The sequence below is a fragment of the Nelumbo nucifera genome, chromosome 7 (genome assembly GCF_055504915.1).
Source record: "Nelumbo nucifera cultivar China Antique chromosome 7, China Antique-T2T, whole genome shotgun sequence".
In the NCBI taxonomy this organism is placed as follows: domain Eukaryota; kingdom Viridiplantae; phylum Streptophyta; class Magnoliopsida; order Proteales; family Nelumbonaceae; genus Nelumbo; species Nelumbo nucifera.
The window spans coordinates 23,374,450-23,389,176 of NC_142655.1; the positions used below are offsets into that span (position 1 = coordinate 23,374,450).

The 14,727-nt window shown below is 33.2% G+C and overlaps 1 non-coding gene across 1 annotated transcript; it reads left to right on the plus strand.

The window, feature by feature from the left end:
* The first annotated feature begins 3,544 nt into the window (after positions 1-3,544).
* Positions 3,545-3,617, plus strand: TRNAF-GAA (transfer RNA phenylalanine (anticodon GAA)). Its single transcript has one exon. It is a non-coding gene; the product is annotated as a tRNA-Phe (tRNA).
* Positions 3,618-14,727: the final 11,110 nt, after the last annotated feature.

Consider the following 14,727-nt stretch of genomic DNA (forward strand, 5'->3'; position numbering starts at 1 on the left):
GCTCCTGAAAGAATGGTAGGATCCATCTAATGGACGCCATAAAGGTTGCGGAATGGGTGGGGCGAATTTCAAAAATTTCCTACCTTCTCCCAACTGGGAATCATATTCCCTGAATTTAGAATACAATATTCAAGGATCTACTTGAACCCTAATCAAACCAGATCTGTACCAAAAGATAAATGGGAGGATTATACCTGATCCGGAGAAGCAGTATCTCCCAAAGTTGGTGTTCACGCCCAAAGAATGCTCCAAGAGCTGTCCCTGCTGAAGATGACACAGCTGTGGATGGAACAGAACCAGCAGGGTGCGTCCTACACACTGGATCCTTCACAAGAATCCCCTGGATGTACTAAACACTGAATTCTTTCAGTCTTTCTTGCAAGACTGATGTCAAGAACTGGTTTCTTGACTTTCTTTTCTGCAAAGATCAAATCTTGCAACAATGCAGATGGCGGCGGCAGGAGGAGATTTCTAGAAACGAAAAGGCTGAACTGTTTTCTTTTCTGGAGAGAATGAGATCTAATCTCAATTCGCAGGAACCTTTCTTGCTTACCAGAACCTCTTGGATCGAAATCTGATTTCCCTCTCTTGGTTCATTCGAAAATCTCCTCTCTTTTCTTCTTGATTAAGAAATCTCCTAATTAGGAGTTATCCCAATCCAAATCAGTATTTGGATAGGGGATAATCTTAATCCCTTTCCCAGATAGAGTTAGCTTACTCCTGATCTTATCAGGAGGTTACCAGATTCAAATCTGATTTGAATTTGGTCTCTAAGAGTGGATAAGGCTAAGAGCCCAATCCTTTTTGCTAACTTCAATCTCAAATTCGCCCCATTGATGGGTGATCATATCAGCCCACTTCGAAATGGGCTTTTGGCCCATTAAGTATTCAGTGTTTAATTAGTTTCCAATCTGCTGCCCAGTTGGGCTTCTTTGTATGGCGTGGGACCCAAGCATTGATCTACACACCAGCCACATGGGTTCGGCCCAGCCTTTAATACAAGGCCCAGCCGAATTCACCGAAAATCTCAATGAACCCCTTGAGTCCATCGTATGAACCCTATGGGCCCAACACTTACATTAAGTGGTCCCTGGGCCAAGCCATCTTATAAAAACCCAGGGACTGTGGGCAGGTGCAAGATTAGCCCATCAGGTATTATCCTAAATGGTCTTACACTTAACCTCTCAGCCCTTAATGATCAAGCACTGCCCGACAAGAGAGGACCTCTCCCTCGGCTGCAAGGAACAGTGCCGCACTCTCCTCTCACATGGATCCCGGGAATTAAAACCATTTGCAAACATTTTGAAACCGTACATATATGTAAATATATTAATTTTGCAAAAACAAAATTCCAACGATTGAAATCAACTGCCGGCAGTTTGGTTTCCATCAGAGAGAGTGCATTCCCGATCATTACCCTTTGTCCGACAAAGTGGCTGATTCTGTCACTATGACCACCCACTCAGATGAATTCTCAAACTGCCCCAACATACCCAGGTTTTGATCCCCACTAAGGATCTCACTGATTGGCATATCAAAGGCAGCCTGATCCAGCACCTAGTGAAGTGTCATAATCGAGTCTAGGGGTCAGGTGTAACTTTCCAGTTTTGCCCATCTATCTCTAAGGTCCAGGGCAAGACTGGAAATCTGGTCCGGTTCAAGGATTCAAGTAATCCCATGCTGTATGTGCCTCGGGTCTTACCCTGATGGCTGAGACAGGCCATCCCAACACTTGGTGGCACACCAGTATCAGCCTTGGCAGGATAAATCTCCCCAGACTTATCCAACGGCTGTGAACATTTAAAACTAACATGAGTCTCTACAAATGTCCAGTTTTAGGGTTTTACACAGAATTAAACCAAACAACATGAATCAAACATGCACTTTATTTATTTCCACTAAACAACAAAAGTACATCAAAATGATTGAAGCTAAGGGCATACAAAACTGTCTAACAGCTCCAATGATCGTAATGACCATCAAAGCGAGGAATGGCAGGTTGCACAAAATTTCCTTCAGTTATCATCTCTCTTGCTGCTGCAAATCACAAAGGTTGCTACTTTGTTTCTTCAAGCCCAGTGGTGGCTCTGATACCAGAATGTTGTGAGTTAGAACTTGAATCGAACAAGCTTAAAAACAAACTGGAATGATTCAACTTTATTGATCAACAACTTTGGCTAATAAATAGCCTTTACAATAACTAATTGAGAGAAAAAACAGCTGATGTTTTACACTAACGGATAAAGAACAGAGAAAGAGTCAAAGCTGGAAACTACCTACTTAATAGGGATTTATTAAACATAACGAATATAAACAATAATGAAATTTAAACCTTGACACTAACTGCAACACATATGCCATGTTTAGCTTGAATAAATTATTTTTGTATCATTTGATCGTATTTAGAAAGCTTAAAAAAATTATGCTTTTGCAAGATGCCAACGGGCTGGTTGGTAAGGTCTTCTATTCGCTGTAGTAAAGACTTAGGGCCCATTTGGCGCATCTTTTTAGGAAGATCTTCTGGTAGCTCTGATAGTCAAAGATGCATTGAGCTTTTGCATGAAGATCTGAGCAGCCCGAAGCACATTTGGTAGGTGCGCGTTTTTCTGCATCTTTCCGCACAAGAATAAAACGTGAAAGACACAAGAAGCTTCATTTAGAGCTTCCCGAAATCAGTCCAAAATGGGCTTTTCACATCTTTCTGGTGTTCCTTCTTTTGGCGGCTAAATCTTCTGTGCGCCAAACGGGGCCGCACATGCCTAGTTCTTCACAATTCTGGCATTCCATCTTTTCGGCATTCCGCACAGAAAGGTGCACCAAACGGGCCCTTGGTATTGGTTGGTAAGGTCTTCACAATTTCATCTGTGCATTTTTATAAGATAATTGAAATAACCATGCCTAGTTCTTCCACTTCCTCTACAGTTTTACATGATATGCAATGGAATCATCTTTGGTCACAGAAGCTTTTATTTCCACAAGTTAAACTCTTTTTATGGCGTTGTGCACATAATATACTCCCAACGCCACCAGAACTGTTATGGAAAAACACAATATCCATATATATTGATACAAGATGTCCGTTCTGTAATCATACACTACCATGGCTGAAGCAATGGCTCTATATATAAATGTATCTCTTTAGTTCAAGAGCTTCAGTTATCAACTGTTATTCCCCATCCACGGATGAGGTTGCTCCGTATCATTACTTCCTCAACAGTTTATTATCTCACATTCATTCATGCTCGATGACTGTGTGCGACGAATGACAAATGTTGCTGCTCATTTAGTTGCCAGACGAGATTTATCTCTGTCTAGACCTTTTACTTGGGTAGACCGGCCCCTCTGAGCCAGATTCAGAAAAAAAATATATATATATATATCGATATAGGTCCATACGTGTGTATATATATATATACTCTTCTCAAACTGAGCCCAAGTGTGAATTGAAAATCATATCAGGTAATATTTTCTTGAATTGCTAAATGAAATAGAAGTTTTCTCTTAGATTCGTACATTTAAAATGAATTAAAGATTTTAATGCATCGCGGGGATAGCTCAGTTGGGAGAGCGTCAGACTGAAGATCTGAAGGTCGCGTGTTCGATCCACGCTCACCGCAAGTTAGCATTTTTTTCGCTTAACTCCTTCCTCTAATCAAAGTTCATCTAATTCATATCATTTCTCTATCATGTTTTTATTTTATTATTCAAATTTTAGATTTGAGTGATTGTTTATATTTAGATACCCATGCTTAGAACCTTTTTTTTTGGGAAAATACTTTTATCTCATCCATTTTCTTTCTCTATCTTGTCTCTTCTCTCTTCCCTAGGGGTGAGCAAAAAAAAAAAACCGAAAAATGAACCAATCAAAATCGAATAAAAAAATCGGTTAACTGAACCGGTTGATTTGGTTTTGGTTAACCATTTAAAAAAACTGGCAGTTAACTGAATCAACCAATATATACAATAATATACATTTATACAGTATTATTGTTTTGCTTTTGAAAATCTAATAAATGCGAACTGAGACTTTTTAGTTCGCCAGTCTTGCAATGGTAGACTGGCAGCTAGACTAGTGAAGCTGAACAACCATTTTTGGCTTTCCCTTTCTTTCCCTCTCTTTGAGCTCTCTCGACTCTCACTCTCTGTCTCTCTCAGACTCCCACTCTCCGGTCTCTCCAGCCCCAGTTCTTCCCCAACGGACCGATGGGCAACGGCCTTCGGTGCTCCGCCCTTCGATCAAATCATTGACGGCCTCCAGCAATCCCTCCTGCTTTGGCGATACTAGCGAATGGCGATCCTTCCTCCGGCGATCTCTTTCGGATTCTCACTCTCTCAGACTCCCACTCTCCCAGTTCTCTTCGTTCTTCCCCAACGGGCCGACGACGACGGCCTTCGATGCTCTGCCCTCCGACATCGGAGGCGATCCCTCCTGCTTCGGCGACATTCTCTTAGACTCCCACTCTCCAGCTCTCCCTGTCTCACAGTTCCCTTTTTTTATTTTAAGGGCATAAAAAAAATCAAAAAACCGAACCGTGGTTAACCGGTCCACCAATTGGCTGGTTAACCGATTGCATTGGTTCAGTTTTGGTTCAATTAAATGTAAAAACCGAACATATCGATTCAGTCTAAAAAATCACCCCACGGTTTGGTTAACTGAACCGTGGGCACCCCTACTCTTCCCGTGTAATGAACACTCGTTTAGCATGTTGGAAGATCCCTCTATTATCTCAAGCGGGAAGGACCGTTTTAGTCAAATCCACTCTAGAGGCTGTCCCTTCGTATCAGATGCAATCTCAACTCATTCCTAACGAAATTTGTCACCACCTTGACGCTCTATGTAGAAATTCCTGGTGGGATGATTTGGAAGAGTTGACAAGGTGGTGATAAATTTCTTTAGGAATGAGTTGAATTGATCATTAAAACGGGAATTTCTACTCTTGAAATGATTAATTTAGAACCTCTCTTTTTTTGGAAAAGTACTTTTATCTCATCCATGCCATTTTCTTTTTCTATCTTGTTTCTCTCTTCCCGTGTATATGAAGGCTCATTTAGCATGTTGGAAGATCTCTCTATTATCTCAAGCGTGAAGGACCGTTTTAATCAAATCCGCTCCAGAGGCTGTCCCTTTATATCAGATGCAATCTCAACTCATTCCTAAAGAAATTTATCACCACCTTGACATTCTATGTAGAAATTCCTGATGGGGTGATATGGAAGAGTTGACAAGGTGGTGACAAATTTCTTTAGGAATGAATTGCAGACTTTTTTCAGGAGTAGAAATTCCCGTTTTAATGATCAATTCAACTCATTCCTAAAGAAACTAATCAATCTCCCACGGAGATTGCCACTAATTAAATCAGTTCCCCTACCATTGATACACTCAGATGGATGATAGATTGGTTTGGTGCAAAACACTACTTCATGGTAATTTCACAGTTTCATCTGCATTTTTATAAGATAATTGAAGCAACCATGCATGCCTAGTTCCTCCACTTCTTCTACTGTTTTACATAATATGCAATGGAATCATCTTTGGTCACAGAAGTTTTTATTTCCATAAGTTAAATTCTTTTAATGGCGGTGTGCTTATGGAAAAACACAATATCCATATATATTGATACAAGATGTCCGTTCTGTCATCATACATAAGATACTATCATGGCTGAAGCAATTAATGACTCTATATATAAAGGTATCTCATTAGTTCAAGAGCTTCAGTTATCAAATGTTATTATTATATTGAAGGTGATGCTTATAATATTTTCCAACTCATGTTGGTGGATGCTCCCTATCCACCAAGGAGGCTGCTCCATATCATTACTTCCTGCAACAGTCTATTATCTCACCTTCATTCATGCTCCATGATGAATTATGTGCAATGAACGACAAATGTTGCTCCTCATTTGGTTGCCAGATGGGTTTTATCTCTGTCTAGACTTTTTACTTGGTTAATTATTCTGATATGTATCGACTCGTATCGGAGCCTTTTCAGTATATCCCTATAATGGGTGTTTCGGATCAGCGAGTGGTTCAGAGGGTAGACCGACCCTTTGGAACCAGATTCAAAAAAAAAAAAAAACAGTATTGATATAGGCCGATACACCGTACCGACATATCATCTTATATAGATATTTTGAACACTGTTGCAGTGGATGTTATATATAAAGATTTGGAACAGGCAAAAAGCAGAACTAGGACTATGACATGGATAAACAACACAACACTTAAGACCAGTATCCCGTAACTTGCCATATATATGTTCTACATTAAGACAATGAGGCCCGCAATTTGATACACTACTGAGAGTATGAATCAATGGTATAGAGACATCTGACGTTGCTAAGTGAGAATTGAAAATATTGTCAGGTAAGATTTTCCTGAATTGCCAAAATGAAATAGAAGATTTCTCTTAGATTTATATATCTAAGATCAATTAGAGGTTACTATGCATTGTGGGGATAGCTCAGTTGGGAGAGCGTCAGATTGGAGATATGAAGGTTGCGTGTTTGATCCACTCTCACCGCATATTGGACTTTTTTTCGTTTGACTCCTTCCTAATTCAATGCTTCCATGTGTTTAGCCAATCTTAAAATCAAGACCTTGGACTTTGGCCTGGCCCAACTCTCAAGGACATCTTCATATTTTGCACTTCTACCTTTCAATTTAAAACCTTTATTTATGAGTAAAATTGAGGATAGTGGTGTCCATCCAAGTCTAATTCAAGTATTATTTATTTATCTTTGGTTATGTTTAGTTTATCTCGAAACAATCTAAGTTGTGTTTTAGTGAGAGTAGTCAATTTCCTATGCTCTAGATAAATTTGTATTTATTATTTGGTATTATTTTTAGGTAAAATTATAAAAGCATCCTCTAATAACAATTCTATAAACTATCTATGTGTGTTTGAATCTAACAAAGACCTCCTCTATAGTTTTGAAAAATGTGCAAATACCTCTTTTCCCTTGGCTTTTTCAATAATAAAGACATTGAAGTTACCAAAATACCTTTATCATTGTTAAGGCATTATCATACATAATTTAAAGTTTCAATTTTATCTCCACTAGTTTATTTTGCCAGACATTTTAAAGTAATTTTTCCTACTCTTTTTTGACAAAGTAAGGTAAAAGGGCTGAAGTAAAGTAAAAGGAAACAAATCTTTTTCTTAAATTTGCATGTGAATGAAGTACAGTAAAAAGGTTGAAGTGAATGAAGTTTTTATTTTTTTAGTGGAACTTAAGGTGGTTTTTAATTAGTAAAATTTAATTATAAAACTAATAATTGTTTGATAGTTTTGTATTAATTTTAAATTGATATTAGCTATAATTTATCTTATTCCTTTTTATAATGTTTTATTCAATGTTCCATAGTCTATTAGAATTCCCCCCTATAAACCGCATCCTGCCTGTGAATTTGACATCAATCCATGATCAGAATTCATCCCACCTGTATGATGAGACTAAGAATTCTGAAATGGGCTGAACAGTTATTATCCCTAATTTTTATGATGCCCCTTGAGGTTTATACCATGTTGCTGTAAAAGGAGCCACATGAAACAGGGTTGGAGATGGGGTGATTTTGTAGAGAGAAATGAGTGAGGAAATTACTTATTCAGCCCTAGAAATAATAGAAGATGGCTGAACCTGAAAAAGCACATTTTCAAACAGTGATTCATTTCGGGCTTGCCATATTTGCCTAAGACACACATCTTTTGAATAGGACCCCACCCTCATCTACATCTTTGGCTCTATCAAAGTCCGACCAGAATTGTTGCAGGTCTAAGAAACCCTGCAAATGAGGTCCAATGGGTCAAAAGTTTAGTTGGGATCCAAACCAGACGGTGTCTTGGAGGATATAAGAGCTTTCGGTCTCAAAGATGTAGTGTACCGCCCCGTTAGAGATGGAGTTGAAATTAAGGTGGTGTCTAGCATCCATGATGATTTTTTAAAAATCACTGCCATGTTGGAGCCACATCATTGTTAAAAGAATCGGCATTGAAATTTCTGTTTAGTTGGCTGATTTTGGTAATTTTCAGAAAATCAGCCAAAAACCAATTCTTGAAATCAGCCCTTCTCAGGGATCATCTTTTTTTTTTTCGATGATTTCCAGATTTCTAGCTATTTCTGATTTTTTTATGATGACATGACATCCAACATGGTATTAAATAATAACTCTGATATAAAAATAATCAGCTCTTGAGGATCAATACCAAATAGACTCAAAGCTGATTTCTCAAAAATCGACTTCCATGACGAAAATGATACCAAAAATTGATCTTTGAAAAAACACTGATTTTAAAAATCACCGATTTTGTAATATTAATAAACATGAATCGTCATCGATAATTTGGGAGTTGATTCTAGTGATCATATTAATGAAAGGCTGAGGTAAGAGGTCATGCAACAAGTCAACATTCTAGCCATGGTTTTCAAAACCAGACCGGACCGGATGGTCATACCGGAAAACCAAGAACTGGTCAGGTGATTGGTTCCATTTTTTCCCAAAAACCATTGATTTTGATCAACAAATCACTGATCCAGACGGTAAACCGTTCAAACGGTTTTAATCATTTTTTATTTTTATTTTTTATTTTCTATTAAAACAATGTCAAACCGTTCAACCCGGGAATCAGACCCCTGACCGGTTCATTCTCTGGATCAGTTTTAAAAACCTTGATTCTAGCTATATTGGTGTTATGGTCAATAAAAGGAGAAAGGCCTTTCGGAAGTATGATCTTTCAAATAAATCTATGAACCACACCATGGATCATTAAAAAAGTCAACTAACCATCCATCATTGATAATCCATTGAGCACCATAAGATAAAACATCTCCACTCTTCAGCCTATCAGTACAAATTAACGACTGAGAATGCTTAATTTTCGTGACCCAGAAATTACCATCACCATTTAAATATTTCTACAGAGTTTTTTTTTTTTTTTTCACCCGGATATGTAGCATCTTCACATGTAAGGGATCAGGGTTGGGAGTATAGGGAATATGATTCACGCCCCGTTCCATTCCTAGAATTGAGATAAGACATCTCTAAGGCCCCGTTTGGTTGATGGGAATAGGGTATAGAATTGGAATCGAAAAAGCCTATTCCGATTTCAACTGTTTGGTTGGATAGAATCGAAATTCCTTTTCCATTCTTGTTGGAATGGCATTCCCCCATTTGAGGAAATGGTCATTCCCTACCCCTCCCTAGGGAATGAAATCTCATTCCTGCTGATTTCAATTCCCATTCGCATTCCTGTGTGAACCAAACAGACTATGGGAATGGGCCATTCCGATTCCGATTCCAACTGTAAACCAAACAGACCCTAAGTGCCTGTTCGTTTTTTGTATAATTTATTTTCCTTAGGTATCACTTACTCTACCCGGTATCACTTTCCCATTGCCTACACTTGCATGGGACAAAAGTGTCCCTTCTACTAATATTTTTTCATGGCTAAAATAATCATTATCTTATTTACTTGAGAAGAAAAGGAACATGGATAAATACTTCACTTAATAAGTACATTTACCTGGATAAGTAACTTCCCAAAAAACGAACAGGGCCTAAAAAGGATATTAACCTTGGAAAGTGGCCAATGTCCTAACTTGTAGTATATAACATATAGTGGTTCAAAAGCCAAATATGTATGGTATGATGCACACCAATCGATAATCTCAACCTTGATGCCAATCATGATGGCATGCTCAAGCATAGAGAGTGCAATGTGTACTTTATTAATTATCAGATCCATGATTTTCGAACTGTCGTAGACCTAGACATGACCATTTTGGCTCAAGAACCGTATAGGTAACCAGTTCTGTTTTACTCCAAAATGGTCTCTGGCCAAATACCGTTGAATCAGTCAACGATCCATTGACCTAGGTGGTTGAATCGTCGACCGGTTTGATCTGTTCAACAATTTTGGCCATTTTTTATTTTAATTTTTGTCAAGATCGGCTATCTATTCGAACCGGATGGTTGAAATGTCAACCCAGAAACAGTGGCCAGAACAATTCCGATTCTAGGTCATTTTTTTTAAAACATTTATCACATCTGAGCTCATTGCATTTTCTCTACACAACTAAATCAATAGTGGTTTCTACCAAGAAAAAGAAAAGACAGTAGTGGTTAACTAGCAATTAGAATGCTTTAATCAATACAAACAAGGTTCAAAATATCAGTTTTGCGTGCTGTATTGATAAGCTTGGAAATGGAAATGTATAGCAGTGTGCTTTATACATTTGCATGCATCTGGGAAATTTCCACAAACCCAACAAGTACATTAATAATCTTAAACATAAGGTTAAAATAACTATGAATAAGGAATAAATAAATAAGAAATGTTAATTTTATGAGTTTATTGGAAGAAATAAGTCACAATCTATATATCTAGACATTTAGATATTATACAACTTTACTAACAATGCATCAGTCTAAGACATCGATATGTTATTGTTTATTTAAATTACATTATGAACTATAATTATGAAAAATATATTAGACTCATGGAAGATAGATCCAAGACACAAATAATATAAAACTATTATATTTTAATCACAAAATCATTTTTTTTATTTTATTATTTTTACTATTGTATTTGGACAAGAAAATAAGTTCACTTAATCCTGAAACTCTTAAGTATTTTGTAAATAACATTTTTATTTCTATAAATAATAAAAACATTGTTATTTACTATAAATTAAAATATTAATTAAAATTTTATAGAAAAAAATATATTGAATCCATTTGAATTTCTAAGTATGCAAATTCATAAATTTTAATTACTAAATAATATTCTATTTCTTTTTTATAAGTAATAATTAATTATTCTATTTCTAGTGTTTTATTTTCATAAACCAACAAAAATTAAAAATATTTTTTGATATAAATATAGATTAATAGATTTGACAAATCATTCATTTCCTTAATATTTATAAAATACTGATTTTACTGATTTTTTTTTTTAATTTTTGGATGGCCATTCATATATAACATTACTTATAGTTAAATAAACCTATATAATTTTGATTACTTGCATAACAATGGAATTGACATGGGTTCAAGCCTTACAAAGAGCTTAGTGAGTAAATATTTCTCAAATTTGTATTTAATAGAGGAGAGTATAAATGACAAGATTTGTATTTAATAAATGAGAATATAAATGACAATAAAGGTGATAATTAATAAACTTGATGTAAAATTTGAAATCTAAAATTAAAAGGAACAGTTAATCTATATCTACACTATATATAAAAATGTGAATGCAATATGAAACTTTTTTGGGTTAAAATTGTCCTCTATTTCTTTGTTTGAGAAAGGGTATAAAAGTCATTTTGTTATAATTTTAATTCTAGCTTTAATAGATACTAAAATGCCTATATTTGTGTATTTAATCCATCTTTAATTATAAAGGTTAAAATAATCACTTCAATTATTACTTTTCACCTCATTTAATCCCCTCTCATTAAGTCTTATATTTAAGATATTAAATCCCATTCTCTTATTAAATCCTATATTTTAAGTTATTTTCATTAATAAATGCTACTAATTAGATCTAAGTCAATATTTTTAACAATATAAACCTACATATTTTAAAACTAATTTGATCGTCCATTTTGAGTCAGTCAAACCGGTAAGATGTAAAATATAATGTAACCTTGTATTTTGATTGTTAGATTAGAATTAGGTTAAAGTCTATCGTATATATACATTACTATGAAAGGGAAGTGTGAGACTTTGGGAATGAGACAGATGGTTAAAGCTGAGAAGTGAAGAAGAAGAAGAAGAAGAAGAAGAAGAAGAAGAAGAAGAAACCACTACTGGTGGTTATCTCCATGTTCATCGTCACCATCGCTAAAACACCATTTGCCCTCTTCTTAGATCTCAGATCCCAGATCATTTGCTTCATTTTTCTATAAGATCGATGTTTAATCTCTCATCTCTTACATCATTCTTTTTATTTCTTTATTGGAGTTGCATTTGTTTTGCTATTACAACTTAAAAGAAATCATAAAAAAAGAGAAAACTCAAAATCAAAATGGAAAAACTAAGAACCCTTACTAATTTTGATCATTAGAAATAACTAAACAAGATTATGAGATACGAAAATTTCTTTTTCCAAATGTTCTATTTTTTTTTTAATTTTTATTTTAAAATAAATAAAAAAATTGGAATTAGTTTTAAAGCAACCCGATATCTATTAATCAAGTGAAACATTTTAATAGTTAAAACATTTGAGTTAGTAGTTCTCTGACCATTTCAATGATTTTTTTTTTTTTGTAAAATAATGGTTCATGGCCAAAGTGGAATCAATGACTTAACCGGTTCCTAGGCCAAACGGTTTGATCATCTAGTCTGGTCTAATTTTTAAAACAATGATTAAAATATTCATTTTTTAATTTAGTACCTATTTAATTGTAAGGTTTAAATTGTAAATTGAACTACTATTTTTCACCTCATTCAATTCTCTTTATTTAAATTTTACATTTTTTTTTGATAAATGAAAAGAAAAAAAAAAGATACACCAAAAAGATACAACAATAAAAAAATAAGAGTCTAGCCAAGCAGGTAAGCCTATCAATGATACTTGAAACTTCATAATTTGATCTAATTATCATATATTTGAATGAGGTGCTTATGTAATCGGATTTGGATTTTACAATCTGCATCTGATTAATAATAAAAAACAAACAAATATAAAAACAAAAAAATAAAAAATATATAAAGTTTATAGAAAATTCTGAATACATTATTTCGATAATTATCATTGTCTAGAATTGTCACATGTGAATGCAATGTGAAACTTTTTTTGGACTAAGATTACCCTCTACTTTGTTTGAGAAAAATATAAAAGCCATTTTATTACAACTTTAATGACTACTAAAATGCTCATAATTGTATATTTGGTCCACATCTAATGGTAAGGTTGAAAATATAACTTCAATTATTACTTCCCACCTCGTTTAATACATCTCATTAAGTCTTATACTTAAATTATTAACTCCCATTTTCTCTTATTAAATTAGATCTGTGTCATTATTTTTAATAATATAAACCCATATATTTTAAAATTGACTAAAAAACAAAACCATTTTTAATCAAGTGGTGGCTAAACAATTCAACTATCTAAATCAAAATTGATCAACCTACAAAGTCATAGTTATGTAATAAATTTTTTAAAATAGAAATAAATATAAAAATTTACAAAAAATGTAAAAAAATAGACACATTTATGATATTTTTATTAATAAATTTAAAAAATAAGTGTAATAAATAAGAATTATTTTTATTGGTAATGAAAATGACATACATAATTTAGAACTAATAAAAAATATAATTATTTTTCAGTTTAGCAAAAATCAATAGTTCAAATTTTGGGCCAAACATGTTAACCTTTAATGTCATGGATAAATAATAAAAGTTAATAAAATATAAAAATACATAAATGAAAAAAAATACATAAATTTTGAGAAAAAAAACATTTAGGCACATGTATAATATCATATATTTATCATATTAAACAAAATGTAAGTGTGACATATTAGAATTATTTTTACAGACAAAAATACAAAAAAGTTACAAAAAAAATTGAACACATCTATAATTCTATATTTACACCATTATTAAAAATATGAATTTTTGTGAAACTTTTTTTTGACTAAAATACTCATTTTTGAATTTAGTCCATATTCAATAATGAGTTAAATTATAAATTGAACTACTACTTTTTACCCTATTCAATTCCCTCATTTAATACATCTCATTAAGTCATATACTTAAATTATTAACTCCCATTTTCTCTTATTAAATTAGATTTGTGTCATTATTTTTAATAATATAAACCCATATATTTTAAAATTGACTAAAAAACAAAACCATTTTTAATCAAGTGGTGGCTAAACAATTCAACTATCTAAATCAAAATTGATCAACCTACAAAGTCATAGTTATGTAATAAATTTTTTAAAATAGAAATAAATATAAAAATTTACAAAAAATATAAAAAAAATAGATACATTTATGATATTTTTATTAATAAATTTAAAAAATAAGTGTAATAAACAAAAATTGTTTTTATTGGTAATGAAAATGACATACATAATTTAGAACTGACAAAAAATGAAATTATTTTTCAGTTTAGCAAAAATCAATAGTTCAAATTTTGGGCCAAACATGTTAACCTTTAATGTCATAGATAAATAATAAAAGTTAATAAAATATAAAAATACATAAATGAAAAAAAATACATAAATTTTGAGAAAAAAAAATATTTAGGCACATGTATAATATCATATATTTATCATATTAAACAAAATGTAAGTGTGACATATTAGAATTATTTTTACACACAAAAATACAAAAAAGTTACAAAAAAAAATTGAACACATCTATAATTCTATATTTACACCATTATTAAAAATATGAATTTGTGAAACTTTTTTTTTGACTAAAATACTCATTTTTGAATTTGGTCCATATTCAATTATGAGTTAAATTATAAATTGAACTACTACTTTTCACCCTATTCAATTCCCTCTATTTAAATTTTTTATTTTTTTATAAATGAACAAAAAAATTACACAAAAAAGATAAATATTACAAAGAGAAGAATCTAACCAATCTAGTAAGCATATCAATGATATTTGAATCTTCACAATTCGATCCGATTATCACATATTTGAATGAGGTGTTTATATAATCAGATTTGGATTTTCAATCCACATCCAATTAATA